A 19,957-nucleotide genomic window follows, 5' to 3' on the forward strand; every position below is an offset into this window, starting at 1 on the left:
CACATTTATCATTAAATTTTTTAAATAACTTGCTAATTTTTTTTTTAAAAAAATGACGAGAGTGAGGACAGTGTGGCCCACATGGGAGCTGACAATTTACATAGCTTTGCCGAGAGCTAGTCTCGGTAATGCTCTCCTTCTTTTCTGAGAGCTGCTCTCGGAAAAGTTGTGGCACAACAGTAGTGTCCTAGACGACCGTATTTCCGAGAGGTGCTCTCGGTAGTCTATCGTTTTCCGAGTGTTGCTCTCGGAAATATTTCCCATCCATTATGCTGTCAAGCTCTTTCTTTTCTGATCCTTGCAGATAAAAACAACTACAGTGCAATTTGATCATATATAGGCATAATTTGATCTAGTACACACATATATAGGCATAATTTGATCATATATAGGCATAATTTGATCTAGTCCACACATATATGCATAATTAGGGATAGTTCACATATTGTCACACACAAGTTGAATGTATTATCCTAGTAGACGTCACACACAAGTCGTAAATTCATACATATTGTCACTACTTTCAAAACATGTGCACGTCACAATAGAAGTACACTTGTTCATATATAGATCATCTTGAGGAGGAGAGGCTATCGGGTTAACATTTCGGAGGAGGAGGAGGGGCATCACTTGCACTGCTTCGAGATTGCATAAGAACCTATAAGAGTAGAGTCACGTGAGGGTGGTTCATCCCTATGTAATGAATCTTCTACTCTAGTTTAGATAATGTTCTACCTGTAGTTGATCCTCAAGCACCTTCAACCTCTTGTTCTTGTCTTCCCGTTCCTTTTCTCTGGAGTCCTTCTCAGCCTGCCGCCTTTGCTCCTCTTCAACGGCCCGCTGTGCCATTAAATCCTGTAACATGGCACTAGGCTCATATAGGTTGGAACGGTGCTATTTCGAGGCATGGACATAAATAAAAGGTTAGGATGCTAACCTTGAGACGCGCTATCTCACGTGATGCGGCGGTTGGGCGACTCCGTATGGACGGAGTTGAGCTGGTGCTCGACGCACATATCTCATGCAGCTTGCGATGCCCGGAGGTGGCGATCGCCCCGTTGCAAAGGAGGTGGCGGCCATGGCCCTTCCCCTCGCCAGCAATGATGAGAAGCTCAGGGTCAAGGGGCTTGGACGTAGGTTCGGCTTTCTGCCCGTGCACCTCCTGAAAGACCTCTTTGAAGGTCCCCCACTTCTCCTCCGCCGACTCGCTGCAGAACTCGGCGTCATCCTTCCCCTTGTGGCCTTCTCTCCAGGCTTCCAAGATGTGGACCGGGCGACCCTCCTTCGCCTCCTGCAAAATTAACCATCAAGTTTAATGAACCAAGATGCACCGTGCAAAAAATTAACATCTTAATCCACATACCATATGTTGCTTGAGAGCGGTTAGGTTCCGGCTCCCCTGGACATGAGCTAGGACTGTCATTTTGGCTCGATCGTTTCCCTTCTCCACATGTTGCGCCTGCCATGCTGGGTCACACCACATGTCAACCAGGGCCTCCCAACAATCGTCCTTCATCTAGGGTTCCTTCACCTAGTTAGACAAAATCGAATAATTGAGGAACAAGAGGGATGAATCAAAGTACTAGCAACCGATGTAGTCACTTACCACTGACAGGTATTCTTCTCGCGACATGTTGGTCTGGCAAGCAGTCTTCCTTGTCATCTTCTCTACCTTCTCATCGAGCTGCCGACACTGCATCACGGCTTTGTACCGCAGCATGTGCTTGAGGTCAGAGAGTATCTTTTGAGCAGATTTCACGATGCCTTTGATCGCCTTCTGCTTCTCACCATCCACGCAAGCAAATGTTTCCTACAAGAAAGCATAAGGCATCTTCTCACCATCCACACAAGCAAGGGTTTGGATATGAAAAAATGCAGTGGTCGGAGCGAAGATACTTACAAAAAAAGCATTGATGACCCGAGTGGCCATGGTGACATCGTGCTCATCCTTGTTGTGTAGGTAATGCTCCCAGGTTAAACCTGGCGACGGCGGATCGTCATCACCCGGCTTGGACAATCCATGGAAGTGCTTCCTCAAGAGGGAGCCGATGACGTGGTTCGGCGGGCGTGCCCCCTTAGGTTGTGTCGGGATAAATTCCCACTGATTGATGATATAAAAGACAAGCGTATGTGAGTGTCAAAGCTGTGGCATCCAAAATATGATGCAAATGAAATGCTTGCTTACCCCTCTCCTGTCGGGCAAATGACAGGACGGTTGCTGGCAGCAGTTGGTTCCGGGACCTTCCCCGGACCACGCCCGGATTTCTTCCTCTTGGAAATGTTGCTCGAGGTAGACCCTGAGCCGTCCGAGGCCTCCATGTCGCCCGACTCGGTGGCGAGCGGATCTGATGTTTCTAAGTCCACTCCGACATCGCCATCCGATGATGACGATGCCTCGGTTGTGGCCTGATGGGAGGCGGACGACTCGGTCCTACCAATCGGGACTCTCCGGTACTTACTACCAGTGCTCCCATCAGAATCTGAAAAACAAAATATATATGGTTACCCTCAGTTCCAAAGCAAAGTCTGGTCCCACATGTCAGAAGCTGACACGTGTTAGCCACCTACTAGCTGTCTTTGCCGAGCGTGGCACTCGGCAAAGATGGCCCTCGGCTTGTTCGCCTGGTCCCATGTGTCAGTAGCTGACACGTGTCAGCCACCTACTGGCTCTCTTTGCCGAGAGGTGCACTTAGCAAAGTAGGCCCTCGGCCTGCTCTCCTGGTCCCACGTGTCAGGAACCGCCGTCACCGTCTGCTATCCGTTAGCTACTTTATTTTGCCGAGTGGTATTGTTTGACTCTCCGCAAAGTCTTTGCCGAGTGCCCTGAAGGAAATATGCCCTAGAGGCAATAATAAAGTTATTATTTATTTCCTTAAATCATGATAAAAGTTTATTATTCATGCTATAATTGTATTAACCGGAAACATAATAATGTGTAAATACATAGACAAACAGAGTGTCACTAGTATGCCTCTACTTGACTAGCTCATTAATTAAAGATGGTTATGTTTCCTAACCATAGACATGAGTTGTCATTTGATTAACGGGATCACATCATTAGGAGAATGATGTGATTGACTTGACCCATTCTGTTAGCCTAGCACTTGATCGTTTAGTATGTTGCTATTGCTTTCTTCATGACTTATACATGTTCCGATGACTATGAGATTATGCAACTCCCGTTTACCGGAGGAACACTTTGTGTGCTACCAAACGTCACAACGTAACTGGGGGATTATAAAGGTGCTCTACAGGTGTCTCCGAAGGTACTTGTTGAGTTGACGTATTTCGAGATTCAGATTTGTCACTCCGATTGTCGGAGAGGTATCTCTGGGCCCTCTCGGTAATGCACATCACTATATGCCTTGCAAGCAATGTAGCTAATGAGTTAGTTACGGGATGATGCATTACGTAACGAGTAAAGAGACTTGTCGGTAATGAGATTGAACTAGGTATTGAGATACCGACGATCGAATCTCAGGCAAGTAACATACCGATGACAAAGGGAACAACGTATGTTGTTATGCGATTTGACCGATAAAGATCTTCGTAGAATATGTGGGAGCCAATATGAGCATCCAGCTTCCTCTATTGGTTATTGACCGGAGACGTGTCTCGGTCATGTCTACATAGTTCTCGAATCCGTAGGGTCCGCACGCTTAAAGTTCGATGACGATTATATTATGAGTTTATGTCTTTTGATGTACCAAAGGAGTTCGGAGTCCCGGATGAGATCGGGGACATGACGAGGAGTCTCTAAATGGTCGAGACATAAAGATCGATATATTGGACGACTATATTCGGACATCGGAAAAGTTCCGAGTGATTCGGGTATTTTTCGAAGTACGGAGAGTTACGGGAATCTGTATTGGGCCTTAATGGGCCATACGGGAAAGGAGAGAAAGGCCCCAAAGGGTGGCCGCACCCCTCCCCATGGACTAGTCCGAATTGGACTAGGGAGGGGGGCGCCCCCTTCCTTCCTTCTCCTTCTCCCTTCCCTTCTCCTACTCCCACAAGGAAAGGAGGAGTCCTACTGCCGGTGGTGATCGGGTGTGATAAGCTCTATGTCCATCTACAATGGGTGCAAGCCAGTTTTACACACGCGGAATACTCATGTTAAACTTGACGAGCCTAGCATATGCAGATATGGCCTCGGAACACTGGAGACCAAAAGGTCGAGCGTGAATCATATAGTAGATAAGATCAACATAGTGATGTTCACCATTGAAAACTACTCCATCTCACGTGATGATCTATTATGGTTTAGTTGATTTGGATCACGTGATCACTTAGATGACTAGAGGGATGTCTATCTAAGTGGGAGTTCTTAAGTAATATGATTAATTGAACTTAAATTTATCATGAACTTAGTCCTGGTAGTGTTTTGCAAATTATGTTGTAGATCAATAGCTCGCGTTGTTGTTTTCATATGTTAATTTTGATATGTTCCTAGAGAAAACTGTGTTGAAAGATGTTAGTGGAAATGATGCGGATTGGATCTGTGATCTGAGGATTGTCCTCATTGCTGCACAGAAGAATTATGTCCTTGATGCACCGCTAGGTGACGGACCTATTGCAGGAGCAGATGCAGACGTTATGAACGTTTGGCTAGCTCAATATGATGACTACTTGATAGTTTAGTGCACCATGCTTAACGGCTTAGAATCGGGACTTCAAAGACGTTTTTGAACGTCATGGACCATATGAGATGTTCCAGGAGTTGAAGTTAATATTTCAAGCATATACCCGAGTTGAGAGATATGAAGTCTCCAACAAGTTCTATAGCTAAAAGATGGAGGAGAATTGCTCAACTAGTGAGCATGTGCTCAGATTCTCTGGGTACTATAATCGCTTGAATCAAGTGGGAGTTAATCTTCCAGATAAGATAGTGATTGACAGAGTTCTCTAGTCACCATCACCAAGTTACTAGAACTTCGTGATGAACTATAGTATGCAAGGGATGACGAAAACGATTCCCGAGCTCTTCGTGATATTGAAATCGACGAAGGTAGAAATCAAGAAAGAGCATCAAGTGTTAATGATTAACAAGACCACTAGTTTCAAGAAAAGGGCAAAGGGAAAGAAAGGGAACTTCAAGTAGAATGACAAGCAAGTTGTCACTCCTGCGAAGAAGCCCAAAGCTGGACCAAAGCCTGAAGCTGAGTGCTTACACTGCAAAGGAAATGGTCACTGGAAGCGGAAATACCCTGAATATTTGGTAGATAAGAAGGATGGCAAAATGAACAAGGGTATATTTGATATACAGGTTATTGATGTGTACCTTACTAGTGTTTATAGTAGCCCCTGAGTATTTGATACTTGTTCGGTTGCTAAAATTAGTAACTCGAAACAGGAGTTACAGAATAAACATAGACTAGTTGAGGGTGAAGTGACGATGTGTGTTGGAAGTGGTTCCAAGATTGATATGATCATCATCGCACACTCCCTATACTTTCGGGATTAGTGTTAAACCTAAATAAATGTTATTTAGCGTTTGCATTGAGCATGAATATGATTTGATCATGTTTATTGCAGAACGGTTATTCATTTAAAGTCAGAGAATAATTGTTGTTCTGTTTACATGAATAAAACCTTCAATGGTCATACACCCAATGAAAATAGTTTGTTGGATCTCGATCGTAGTGATACACATATTCATAATATTGATGCCAAAAGATGCAAAGTTTATAATGATAGTGCAACATATTTGTGGCACTGCCGTTTGGGTCATATCGGTGTAAAGCGCATAAAGAAACTCCATAAAAATGGACTTTTGGAATCACTTGATTATGAATCATTTGATGCTTGCGAACCGTGACTTATGGGCAAGATGACTAAAACTCCGTTCTCCGGAACAATGGAACGAGCTACTGACTTATTGGAAATAATACATACCGATGTATGTGATCCAATGAGTGTTGATGCTCGTGGCAAGTATCGTTATTTTCTTACCTTCACAAATGATTTGAGCAGATATGAGTATATCTACTTAATGAAACACAAGTCTGAAACATTTGAAAAGTTCAAAGAATTTCAGAGTGAAGTGGAGAATCATCATAACAAGAAAATAAAGTTTCTACGATCTGATCGTGGAGGAGAATATTTGAGTTACGAGTTTGGCCTTCATATAAAACAATGTGGAATAGTTTTACAGCTCACACCACATGGAACACCACAGGGTAATGGTGTGTCCGAACGTCATAACCGCACTTTATTGGATGGTGCGATCTATGATGTATCTTACCGATTTACCACTATCATTTCGGGGTTATGCACTAGAGACAGTTGCATTCACTTTAAATAGGGCACCATCAAAATTCGTTTGAGACGACGCCTTATGAACTGTGGTTTGGCAAGAAACCAAAGTTTTCGTTTCTTAAAGTTTGGGACTGCAATGCTTATGTGAAAAAGTTTCAACCTGATAAGCTCGAACCCAAATCGGAGAAGTGCGTCTTCATAGAATACCCAAAGGAAACTATTGGGTACACCTTCTATCACAAATCCGAAAGCAAGATATTCGTTGCTAAGATGGATTCTTTCTAGAGAAGGAGTTTCTCTCGAAAGAAGTGAGTGGGAGAAAAGTAGAACTTGATAAGGTGATAGTACCTTCTCCTGAATTGGAAAATAGTTCATCACTGAAATTAGTTCCTGTGATTCCTACACCAATTAGTGAGGAAGCTAATGATGATGATCATGAAACTTCAGATCAAGTTACTACAGAACCTCGTAGGTCTTCCAGAGTATGGTCCGCACCAGAGTGGTACGCTAATCCTGTTCTTGAAGTCATGTTACTAGACCATGATGAACTTACGAACTATGAGGAAGCGATGATGAGCCCAGATTCCAGGAAATGGCTTGAAGGCCATGAAATCTGAGATAGGATCCATGTATGAGAACAAAGTGTGGACTTTGGTGGACTTGCCCGATGATCGGCAAGCCATAGAAAATAAATGGATCTTCAAGAGGAAGACAGACGTTGATAGTAGTGTTACTATCTACAAAGCTCGACTTGTTGCAGAAAAAAAGGTTTTCGACAAGTTCAAGGTGTTGACTACAATGAGATTTTCCCAACTGTAGCGATGCTTAAGTCTGTCCGAATCATGTAGCAATTGCCACATTTTATGAAATCTGGCAAATGGATGTCAAAACTGCATTCCTTAATGGTTTTTTTAAAGAAGAGCTGTATATGATGCAACCAGAAGGTTTTGACAATCCTAGGTGCTAACAAAATGTGCAAGCTCCAGCAATCCATCTATGGACTAGTGCAAGCATCTCGGAGTTGGAATATATGCTTTGATAAGTTGATCAAAGCATATAGTTTTATACGGACTTGCAGTGAAGCCTGTATTTACAATAAAGTGAGTGGGAGCACTACCGCCTTTCTGATAAGTATATGTGAGTGACATATTGTTGATCAGAAATGATGTAGAATTTTTCTGGAAAGCATAAAGAAGTGTTTGAAAGGCGTTATTTAAAAGAAAGACCTCAGTAAAGCTACTTACATATTGAGCATCAAGATCTATTGAGATAGATCAACACGCTTGATAAGATTTCCAATGAGTACATACCTTGACAAAATTTTGAAGTAGTTCAAAATGGAACAGTCAAAGAAAGAGTTCTTGCCTGTGTTGCAAAGGTATGAAATTGAGTAAGACTCAAATCCCGACCACGGCAGAAAATAGAAAGAGAATGAAAGTCATTCCCTATGCATCAGTCATAGGTTCTATAAAAGTATGCCATGCTATGGACCAGACCTATTGTATACTCTGCCCTGGTTTGGCAAGGGAGTACAATAGTGATCTTTAGCTGCTAATCACATAGCGATGTGAACTAGATTATTGACTCTAGTAAACCCTTTGGGTGTTGGTCAGATGACGATGTGAACTATGGGTGTTAATCACATGGTGATGTGAGCTATTGGTATTAATTCACATGGTGATGTGAACTAGATTATTGACTCTAGTGCAAGTGGGAGACTAAAGGAAACATGCCCTAGAGGCAATAATAAAGTTATTGTTTATTTCCTTAAATCATGATAAAAGTTTATTATTCATGCTATAATTGTATTAACCGGAAACATAATACATGTGTGAATACATAGACAAACAGAGTGTCACTAGTATGCCTCTACTTGACTAGCTCGTTAACTAAAGATGGTTATGTTTCCTAACCATAGACATGAGTTGTCATTTGATTAACGGGATCACATCATTAGGAGAATGATGTGATTGACTTGACCCATTTTGTTAGCTTAGCACTTGATCGTTTAGTATGTTGCTATTGCTTTCTTCATGACTTATACATGTTCCCATGACTATGAGATTATGCAACTCCCGTTTACCAGAGGAACACTTTGTGTTCTACCAAACGTCACAACGTAACTGGGTGATTATAAAGGTGCTCTACAGGTGTCTCTGAAGGTACTTGTTGAGTTGACGTATTTCGAGATTAGGATTTGTCACTCTGATTGTCGGAGAGGTATCTCTGGGCCCTCTCGGTAATGCACATCACTATAAGCCTTGCAAGCAATGTAGCTAATGAGTTAGTTACGGGATGATGCATTACGTAATGAGTAAAGAGACTTGCCGGTAACGAAATTGAACTAGGTATTGAGATACCAATGATCGAATCTCGGGCAAGTAACATACCGACGACAAAGGGAACAACGCATATTGTTATGTGGTTTGACCGATAAAGATCTTCGTAGAATATGTGGGAGCCAATATGAGTCCAGGTTCCGCTATTGGTTATTGACCGGAGACGTGTCTCGGTCATGTCTACATAGTTCTCGAACCCGTAGGTTCCGCACGCTTAAAGTTCGATGACGGTTATATTATGAGTTTATGTGCTTTGATGTACCGACGGAGTTCGAAGTCCCGGATGAGATCGGGAACATGACGAGGAATCTCTAAATGGTCGAGACGTAAAGATCGATATATTGGACGACTATATTCGGACATCGGAAAGGTTCCGAGTGACTCGGGTATTTTTCGGAGTACCGGAGAGTTACCGGAATTCGTATTGGGCCTTAATGGGCCATACGGAAAAGGAGAGAAAGGCCCCAAAGGGTGGCCGCACCCTTCCCCATGGACTAGTCCGAATTGGACTAGGGAGGGGGGCGCCCCCTTCCTTCCTTCTCCTTCTCCCTTCCCTTCTCCTACTCCCACAAGGAAAGGAGGAGTCCTACTCCCGGTGGGAGTAGGACTCCCCCGTTGGCGCGTCCTCCTCCTAGGCCGGCTGCCTTCCCCCTTGCTCCTTTATATACGGGGGGGGGGGGGGGCAGGGGGGCACCTCTAGACACAACAATTGACCGCTTGGATCTCTTAGCCATGTGCGGTGCCCCCCTCCACCATAATCCACCTCGATAATATCGTAGCGGTGCTTAGGTGAAGCCCTGTGTCGGTAGCAACATCAACACCGTCATCACGCCGTCATGCTGACATAACTCTCCCTCAAAGCTCGGCTGGATCGGAGTTCGAGGGATGTCATCGAGCTGAACGTGTGCTAAACTCGGAGGTGCCGTACGTTCGGTACTTGGATCGGTCGGATCGTGAAGACGTACGACTAGATCAACCGCATTGTGCTAACGCTTCCGCTTTCGGTCTACGAGGGTACATGGACACACTCTCCCCTCTCGTTGCTATGCATCACCATGATCTTGCGTGTGTGTAGGAATTTTTTTAAATTACTATGTTCCCCATGTTGGGGAACGTAGCAGAAATTCAAAATTTTTCCTACGAATCACCAAGATCTATCTATGGAGAAACCAGCAACGAGTAGAAGGAGAGTGGAGAGTGCATCTACATACCCTTGTAGATCGCTAAGCGGAAGCGTTCAAGTGAACGGGGTTGATGGAGTCGTACTCGTCGTGATTCAAATCACCGATGATCAAGTGCCGAACGGACGGCACCTCCGCGTTCAACACACGTACAGCCCGGTGACGTCTCCCACGCCTTGATCCAGCAAGGAGAGAGGGAGAGGTTGAGGAAGACTCCATCCAGCAGCAGCACAACGGCGTGGTGGTGATGGAGGAGCGTGGCAATCCTGCAGGGCTTCGCCAAGCACCTACGGGAGAGGAGGAGGAGAACTTGGGAGAGAGGGAGGGGCTGCACCAAAGGCATAAGGTGTGTTTGGGAGGCCCTCCTACCCCACTATATATAGGGATCCCAAGGGGGGGGGTGCGCCAGCCCCTAGGAGATCCAATCTCCAAGGGGGCGGCGGCCAGGGGAGGAGTCCTCCCCCCCCCCCCAAGGCACCTAGGAGGTGCCTTCCCCTGCTGGGACTCTTCCTTTAGGGTTTCCCCAGGCGCATGGGCCTCTTGGGGCTGGTGCCCTTGGCCCATGTAGGCCAAGGCGCACCCCCTACAGCCCATGTGGCCCCCCGGGGCAGGTGGCCCCACCCGGTGGGCCCCCGGGACCCTTCCGGTGGTCCCGGTACAATACCGATGACCCCGAAACTTGTCCCGATGGCCGAAACAGGACTTCCTATATATAAATCTTTACCTCCGGACCATTCCGGAACTCCTCGTGACGTCCGGGATCTCATCCGGGACTCCGAACAACATTCGGTAACCACATACAAGCTTCCTTTATAACCCTAGCGTCATCGAACCTTAAGTGTGTAGACCCTACGGGTTCGGGAGACATGCAGACATGACCGAGACGTTCTCCGGTCAATAACCAACAGCGGGATCTGGATACCCATGTTGGCTCCCACATGTTCCACGATGATCTCATCGGATGAACCACGATGTCAAGGACTCAATCGATCCCGTATACAATTCCCTTTGTCTAGCGGTATTTTACTTGCCCGAGATTCGATCGTCGGTATACCGATACCTTGTTCAATCTCGTTACCGGCAAGTCACTTTACTCGTTCCGTAACACATCATCCCGTGATCAACTCCTTGGTCACATTGCGCATATGATGATGTCCTACCGAGTGGGCCCAGAGATACCTCTCCGTTTACACGGAGTGACAAATCCCAGTCTCGATCCGCATAAAACAATAGATACTTTCGGAGATACCTGTAGTGCACCTTTATAGTCACCCAGTTACGTTGTGACGTTTGATACACCCAAAGCACTCCTACGGTATCCAGGAGTTACACGATCTCATGGTCAAAGGAAGAGATACTTGACATTGGCAAAGCTCTAGCAAACGAACTACACGATCTTTGTGCTAGTCTTAGGATTGGGTCTTGTCCATCACATCATTCTCCTAATGATGTGATCCCGTTATCAACGACATCCAATGTCCATAGCCAGGAAACCATGACTATCTGTTGATCACAACGAGCTAGTCAACTAGAGGCTCACTAGGGACATATTGTGGTCTATGTATTCACACGTGTATTACGATTTCCGGATAATACAGTTATAGCATGAATAAAAGACAATTATCATGAACAAGGAAATATAATAATAATACTTTTATTATTGCCTCTAGGGCATATTTCCAACAGTCTCCCACTTGCACTAGAGTCAATAATCTAGTTCACATCGCCATGTGATTAACACTCACAGGTCACATCGCCATGTGACTAATACCCAAGAGTTTACTAGAGTCAGTAGTCTAGTTCACATCACTATGTGATTAACACTCAATGAGTTTTATGTTTGATCATGTTGCTTGTGAGAGAGGTTTTAGTCAACGGGTCTGAACCTTTCAGATCCGTGTGTGCTTTACAAATCTCTATGTCATCTCCTAGATGCAGCTACCACGCTCTATTTGGAGCTATTCCAAATAACTGTTCTACTTGGAGCTATTCTAAATTATTGCTCCATTATATGTATCCGGTCTCTCTACTCAGAGCTATCCGGATAGGTGTCAAGCTTGCATCGTCGTAACCTTTACGACGAACTCTTTTACCACCTCCATAATCGAGAAAATTCCTTAGTCCACTAGTTACTAAGGATAACTTTGACCGCTGTCCTGTGAGCCATTCTTGGATCACTCTTGTACCCCTTGACTGACTCATGGCAAGGCACACTTCAGGTGCGGTACACAGCATAGCATACTGAAGAGCCTACGTCTTAAGCATAGGGGACGACCTTCGTCCTTTCTCTCTATTCTGCCGTGGTCGAGCTTTAAGTCTTAACTTCGTACCTTACAACTCAGGCAAGAACTCCTTCTTTGACTGGTCCATCTTGAACACCTTCAAGATCATGTCAAGGTATGTGCTCATTTGAAAGTACCATTAAGCGTTTTGATCTATCCTTATAGATCTTGATGCTCAATGCTCAAGTAGCTTAATCCAGGTTTTCTATTGAAAAACACTTTCAAATAACCCTATATGCTTTCCAGAAATTCTACATCATTTCTGATCATCAATATGTCAACAACATATACTCATCAGAAATTCTATAGTGCTCCCACTCACTTCTTTGGAAATACAAGTTTCTCATAAACTTTGTATAAACCCAAAATCTTTGATCATCTCATCAAAGCGTACATTCCAACTCCGAGATGCTTACTCCAGTCCTTAGAAGGATCGCTGGAGCTAGCATACCTTTTAGCATCCTTAGGATCGACAAAAACTTTCTGATTGTATTACATACAACCTTTCCTTACGAAAACTGGTAAGGAAACTCGTTTTGACATCCGTCTGCCAGATTTCATAAATGCAGCTAATGCTAACATGATTCCGACGGACTTAAGCATCGCTACGGATGAGAAAATCTCATCGTAGTCAACTCCTTGAACTTGTGAAAAACTCTTCGCCACAAGTCGAGCTCATAGACGGTGACATTACCATCCACGTCCGTCTTCTTCTTAAAGATCCATTTATCTTAATGGCTTGCCGATCATCGGGCAAGTCCACCAAAGTCCATGGATCCGTTCTCGGATTTTATGGCCTCGAGCCATTTATCGGAATCCGGGCCCACCATCGCTTCTCCATAGCTCGTAGGTTCATTGTTGTCCAGCAACATGACTTCCAAGACAGGATTACGTACCACTCTGAAGTAGTACGCATCCTTGTCATCCCACGAGGTTTGGTAGTGACTTGATCCGAAGTTTCATGATCAATATCATAAGCTTCCACTTCAATTGGTGTAGGTGCCACAGGAACAACTTCCTGTGCCCTGCCACACACTAGTTGAAGAGACGGTTCAATAACCTCATCAAGTCTCCACCATCCTCCCACTCAACTCTTTCGAGAGAAACCTTTCCTCGAGAAAGGACCCGATTCTAGAAACAATTCGTATTGCTTTCGGATCTGAATTAGGAGGTATACCCAACTGTTTTGGGTTTCCTATGAAGATGCATTTTATCCGCTTTGGGTTCGAGCTTATCAACCTGAAACTTTTTCATATAAGCGTCGCAGCCCCAAACTTTTAAGAAACGACAACTTAGGTTTCTCTAAACCATAATTCATACGGTGTCATCTCAACGGAATTACGCGGTGCCCTATTTAAAGTGAATGTGGCTGTCTCTAATGCCTAACCCATGAACGATAGTGGTAATTCGATAAGAGACATCATGGTATGCACCATATCCAATAGGGTGCAACTATGATGTTCGGACACACCATCACTATGGTGTTCCAGGCGGTATTAATTATGAAACATTTTCCACAATGTCTTAATTGTGTGCCAAAACTCGTAACTCAGATATTCATCTCTATGATCGTATCATAGACATTTTATCCTCTTGTCACAATGATCTTTCTACTTCACTCTGAAATTACTTGAACCATTCAATAATTCAGACTTGTGTTTCATCAAGTAAATATTCTCAACATCTACTCGAATCATCTGTGAAGTAAGAACATAACGATATTCACTGCATGCCTCAGCACTTATTGGACTGCACTCATCAAAATGTGTTACTTCCAACAAGTTGCTATCTTGTTCCATCCTATTGAAACCGAGGCTTTTCAGTCATCTTGCCTATGTGGTATGATTTGCATATCTCAAGTGATTCAAAATCAAGTGAGTCCGAACGGTCCATTTGCATGGAGTTTCTTCATGCATATACACCAATAGACATGGTTCGCATGTCTCAAACTTTTCAAAAACGAGTGAGTCCAAAGATCCATCAACATGGAGCTTCTTCATGCGTTTTATACCATTATGACTTACATGGCAGTGCCACAAGTAAGTGGTACTATCATTACTATCTTATATCTTTTGGCATGAAAATGTGTATCACTACGATCGAGATTCAATAAACCATTCAGGTTTAATACTAATCTTGATGGTAGAGGGAGCGTGCGATGTTTGATCACATCAAGCTTGGAAACACTTCCAACATATATCGTCAGCTCACCTTTAGCTAGTCTCCGTTTTATTCCGTAGCTTTTATTTCGAGTTACTAACACTTAGCAACCGAACCGGTATCTAATACCCTGGTGCTACTAGGAGTACTAGTAAAGTACACATTAACATAATGTATATCCAATATACTTCTATCGACCTTGCCTGCCTTCTCATCTACCAAGTATCTAGGGTAATCCTGCTCCAGTGGTTGTTCCCCTTATTACAGAAGCACTTAGTCTCGGGTTTGGGTTCAACCTTGGGTTTCTTCACTGGAGCAGCAGCTGATTTGCCGTTTCATGAAGTATCCCTTCTTGCCCTTGCCCTTCTTGAAACTAGTGGTTTCACCAACCATCAACAATTGATGCTCCTTCTTGATTTCTACTTTCGCGGTGTCAAACATCGTGAATACCTCAAGGATCATCTTATTTATCCCTGATATGTTATAGTTCATCACGAAGCTCTAGCAGCTCGGTGGCAATGACTTTGGGGAAACATCACTATCTCATCTGGAAGATTAACTCCCACTTGATTCAAGTGATTGTTGCACTCAGACAATCTGAGCACAAGCTCAACGATTGAGCTTTTCTCCCTTAGTTTGCAGGCTAAGAAAATCGCCGGAGGTCACATACCTCTTGACGTGGGCACGAGCCTGAAATCCCAATTTCAGCCCTCGAAACATCTCATATGTTCCGCGACATTTCGAAAACGTCTTTGGTGCCTCTACTTAAACCATTTAATTGAACTATCACGTAGTTATCAAAACGTGTATGTCCGATGTTCACAACATCGACAAATGACGTTTGGGGTTCAGCACACTAAGCGGTGCATTAAGGACATAAGCTTTCTACTGTCCGCATAATTGCTACTTTCAACTTTCAACTATATTTTCTCTAGGAACATATCTAAAACAGTAGAACTAAAGCGCGAGCTACGACATAATTTGCAAAAGGTCTTTTGACTATGTTCAAGATAATTAAGTTCATCTTATGAACTCCCACTCAGATAGACATCCCTCTGGTCATCTAAGTGATCACATGATCCGAGTCAACTAGGCCGTGTCCGATCATCACGTGAGACGGACTAGTCATCATCGGTGAACATCTTCATGTTGATCGTATCTACTATACGACTCATGCTCGACCTTTCGGTCTCCGTGTTCCGAGGCCATGTCTGCACATGCTAGGCTCGTCAAGTTAACCCTAAGTGTTTTCGCTGTGTAAAACTGTCTTACACCCGTTGTATGTGAACGTAAGAATCCATCACACCCGATCATCACGTGGTGCTTAGAAGCGACGAACTGTAGCAACGGTGCACAGTTAGGGGAGAACACTTCTTGAAATTGTTGTAAGGGATCATCTTATTTACTACCGTCGTTCTAAGCAAACAAGATGCATAAACATGATAAACATCACATGCAATCAAATAGAGTAGTGACATGATATGGCCAATATCATATAGCTCCTTTGATCTTCATCTTCGGGGCTCCATGATCATCTTGTCACCGGCATGACACCATGATCTCCATCATCATGATCTCCATCATCGTGTCTTCATGAAGTTGTCACGCCAACGACTACTTCTACTTCTATGACTAACGCGTTTAGCAATAAAGTAAAGTAGTTTACATGGCGTTCTTCAATGACACGCAGGTCATACAAAAAATAAAGACAACTCCTATGGCTCCTGCCGGTTGTCATACTCATCGACATGCAAGTCGTGAATCCTATTACAAGAACATGATCAATCTCATACATCACATATCATTCATCACATTCTTCTTGGCCATATCACATCACATAGCATACCCTGCAAAAACAAGTTAGACGTCCTCTAATTGTTGTTTGCATGTTTTACGTGGCTGCTATGGGTTTCTAGCAAGAACGTTTCTTACCTACGCAAGACCACAACGTGATATGCCAATTGCTATTTACCCTTCATAAGGACCCTTTTCATCGAATCCGTTCCGACTAAAGTGGGAGAGACTGGCACCCGCTAGCCACCTTATGCACCAAGTGCATGTCAATCGGTGGAACCTGTCTCACGTAAGAGTACGTGTAAGGTCGGTCCGGGCCGCTTCATCCCACAATACCGTCGAAACAAGATTGGACTAGTAACGGTAAGCATATTGAACAACATCAACGCCCACAACTACTTTGTGTTCTACTCGTGCAAAGAATCTACGCAATAGACCTAGCTCATGATGCCACTGTTGGGGAACGTAGCAGAAATTCAAAATTTTCCTACGAATCACCAAGATCTATCTATGGAGAGACCAGCAACGAGTAGAAGAGGGAGAGTGCATCTACATACCCTTGTAGATCGCTAAGCGGAAGCGTTCAAGTGAACGGGGTTGATGGAGTCGTACTCGTCGTGATTCAAATCACCGATGATCAAGTGCCGAACGGACGGCACCTCCGCATTCAACACACGTACAGCCCGGTGACGTCTCCCACGCCTTGATCCAGCAAGGAGAGAGGGAGAGGTTGAGGAAGACTCCATCCAGCAGCAGCACAACGGCGTGGTGGTGGTGGAGGAGCGTGGCAATCCCGCAGGGCTTCGCCAAGCACCACGGGAGAGGAGGAGGAGAACTTGGGAGAGAGGGAGGGGCTGCACCAAAGGCATAAGGTGTGTTTGGGAGGCCCTCCTACCCCACTATATATAGGGATCCCAAGGGGGGGGGTGCGCCAGCCCCTAGGAGATCCAATCTCCAAGGGGGCGGCGGCCAGGGGAGGAGTCCTCCCCCCCCCCCAAGGCACCTAGGAGGTGCCTTCCCCTGCTGGGACTCTTCCTTTAGGGTTTCCCCAGGCGCATGGGCCTCTTGGGGCTGGTGCCCTTGGCCCATGTAGGCCAAGGCGCACCCCCTACAGCCCATGTGGCCCCCCGGGGCAGGTGGCCCCACCCGGTGGGCCCCCGGGACCCTTCCGGTGGTCCCGGTACAATACCGATGACCCCGAAACTTGTCCCGATGGCCGAAACAGGACTTCCTATATATAAATCTTTACCTCCGGACCATTCCGGAACTCCTCGTGACGTCCGGGATCTCATCCGGGACTCCGAACAACATTCGGTAACCACATACAAGCTTCCTTTATAACCCTAGCGTCATCGAACCTTAAGTGTGTAGACCCTACGGGTTCGGGAGACATGCAGACATGACCGAGACGTTCTCCGGTCAATAACCAACAGCGGGATCTGGATACCCATGTTGGCTCCCACATGTTCCACGATGATCTCATCGGATGAACCACGATGTCAAGGACTTAATCAATCCCGTATACAATTCCCTTTGTCTAGCGGTATTTTACTTGCCCGAGATTCGATCGTCGGTATACCGATACCTTGTTCAATCTCGTTACCGGCAAGTCACTTTACTCGTTCCGTAACACATCATCCCGTGATCAACTCCTTGGTCACATTGCGCATATGATGATGTCCTACCGAGTGGGCCCAGAGATACCTCTCCGTTTACACGGAGTGACAAATCCCAGTCTCGATCCGCATAAAACAATAGATACTTTCGGAGATACCTGTAGTGCACCTTTATAGTCACCCAGTTACGTTGTGACGTTTGATACACCCAAAGCACTCCTACGGTATCCAGGAGTTACACGATCTCATGGTCAAAGGAAGAGATACTTGACATTGGCAAAGCTCTAGCAAACGAACTACACGATCTTTTGTGCTAGTCTTAGGATTGGGTCTTGTCCATCACATCATTCTCCTAATGATGTGATCCCGTTATCAACGACATCCAATGTCCATAGCCAGGAAACCATGACTATCTGTTGATCACAACGAGCTAGTCAACTAGAGGCTCACTAGGGACATACTGTGGTCTATGTATTCACACGTGTATTACGATTTCCGGATAATACAATTATAGCATGAATAAAAGACAATTATCATGAACAAGGAAATATAATAATAATACTTTTATTATTGCCTCTAGGGCATATTTCCAACACCCCAACATGCCCGTGTTCTGGCTCTCGGCAAACTCCTGTTTTCCGAAGAGGTGTACGCCGGGTGGCTTTTGCCGAGGGTGACACTCCACAAAGGCTTTGCCGGCGGTTTTTGGCCCTTTGCCGAGTGGCCGTGGCACTCGGCGTATCCCAGAATTCCAGTAGTGCATAGTGGCAGCAGGGAGCTTTCTGTTCAGTGTGTTGACATAGCGTTGTGTGATTGTAAAAAATGTTATTGGGGTACCTTAAAGTCGACCCTCAAACCGCCTGCAACCGTCCAGACCGCACGGTCCAGACGTGTTTTACCATCCAACACGGGCATGTATTGGTCCGCCGTCTGCCGACCAGTCTGGACGCATTTTCCCCCGCAAATTGGAAGCAAATCGGAGGCTTTGCCGGAGTCTGAACCGCTGGCACGTAGGATTCCACCCCCCCTCCGGTCGATTTGAAATCCTTCTCCCGGTCCCATTCTCTTCCACTCCGTCCCTGCCCCCCTTACTTTGCATCTGCGCCCTCCTCCTCCAACACCGCCATTGAACGTCTCGGGCTGCCACCCAAGCATTGCCGGACGTCCACCGTCACCACACCCACATGCCCACTCGCCTTATACTACGGCGTTGTCCACCCAGGATCCGTTCGCAGTCAGCTACCCTCCGCCCCCTGTCGACGACGTCCATGGCGGACACCACGCCTGACAGGTGTTCGGACAAATACTATTGAGCTTATTTTTGAAGTTTATATCATTTTTTAAAAGGATGCGGGGTACTCGAGCATAGACAATGATTTGTTGTGCGATGAGTGGTTGGCCATATCTACGGATTCTGTAGGGAGGAATAGAAAGAGGATCTTTTGGTAGTGCGTGCATGGTTCGTTTCATGCATGAAAGCACTTTGTGCCCCACGACGTCATCCATGAATGCAATGTGAAGTCGTTAGTGTATCGATGGTACACCATCCAGAACTCATTTACAAAGTTTTGTGGTGAGATTGATCGGCTGGAGGCAATGTAGCCATTGCACGTGGCAACCATGAAGATCATAAATTTTGCTTCTTCCTGCTTAATTTGTTGATTGATTCATCCTCAATGTTGCTCTACACATTGTGTATCCTATACGCGTTACCATGATGTACCACAGGGCAGAGGGCAAACCATTAACGCACACACATTGTTGGATGAAGCTCAAGGGACAGTATATGTAGGACAACATGATTCATCGATAAAAACTTGTTGAGCATTAGGTTAATCTCTTTGAATTTGAACTAAGTCTAGGTGAATTTGAACTATTGTTGTACTAACTTGCATGCTATGTATGGATGTTTTATGCTATTTTTATTCGAACTTTGATGAATTTCGTCGTGTTTGATGAAATCTGTCCGGTTAGTTGTAACACGTTTTGAAATATATGTGGATAACTTTGGATGGCCGGCTCCTGCATTCGTGTCCGCACGAATACGGGGTCCCCGTTTACGGATTAGCGTTGGAGATGCCCTTACATGATCTCTTAAGCTTTATCTATTAAAAATGCATATAATAGCAAAGGCTACGCCTTAGGCATTAGGGCATCTCCAATGGCGACCCTCTAACCATTCGCAACTGTCCAGACCGCATGGTCCAGACGTCTTTTGCCATCCAACACGGGCCTGTATCGGTCCGCAGGGCGGTTCAGACGTACTTGCCTGCATTCATGCCGCTATAGAGCGTGCCGCTCCACATTAAAGCTGACCCAAGGCGGTA

This window comes from Triticum aestivum, chromosome 3B, assembly GCF_018294505.1.
Source record: "Triticum aestivum cultivar Chinese Spring chromosome 3B, IWGSC CS RefSeq v2.1, whole genome shotgun sequence".
NCBI lineage: Eukaryota > Viridiplantae > Streptophyta > Magnoliopsida > Poales > Poaceae > Triticum > Triticum aestivum.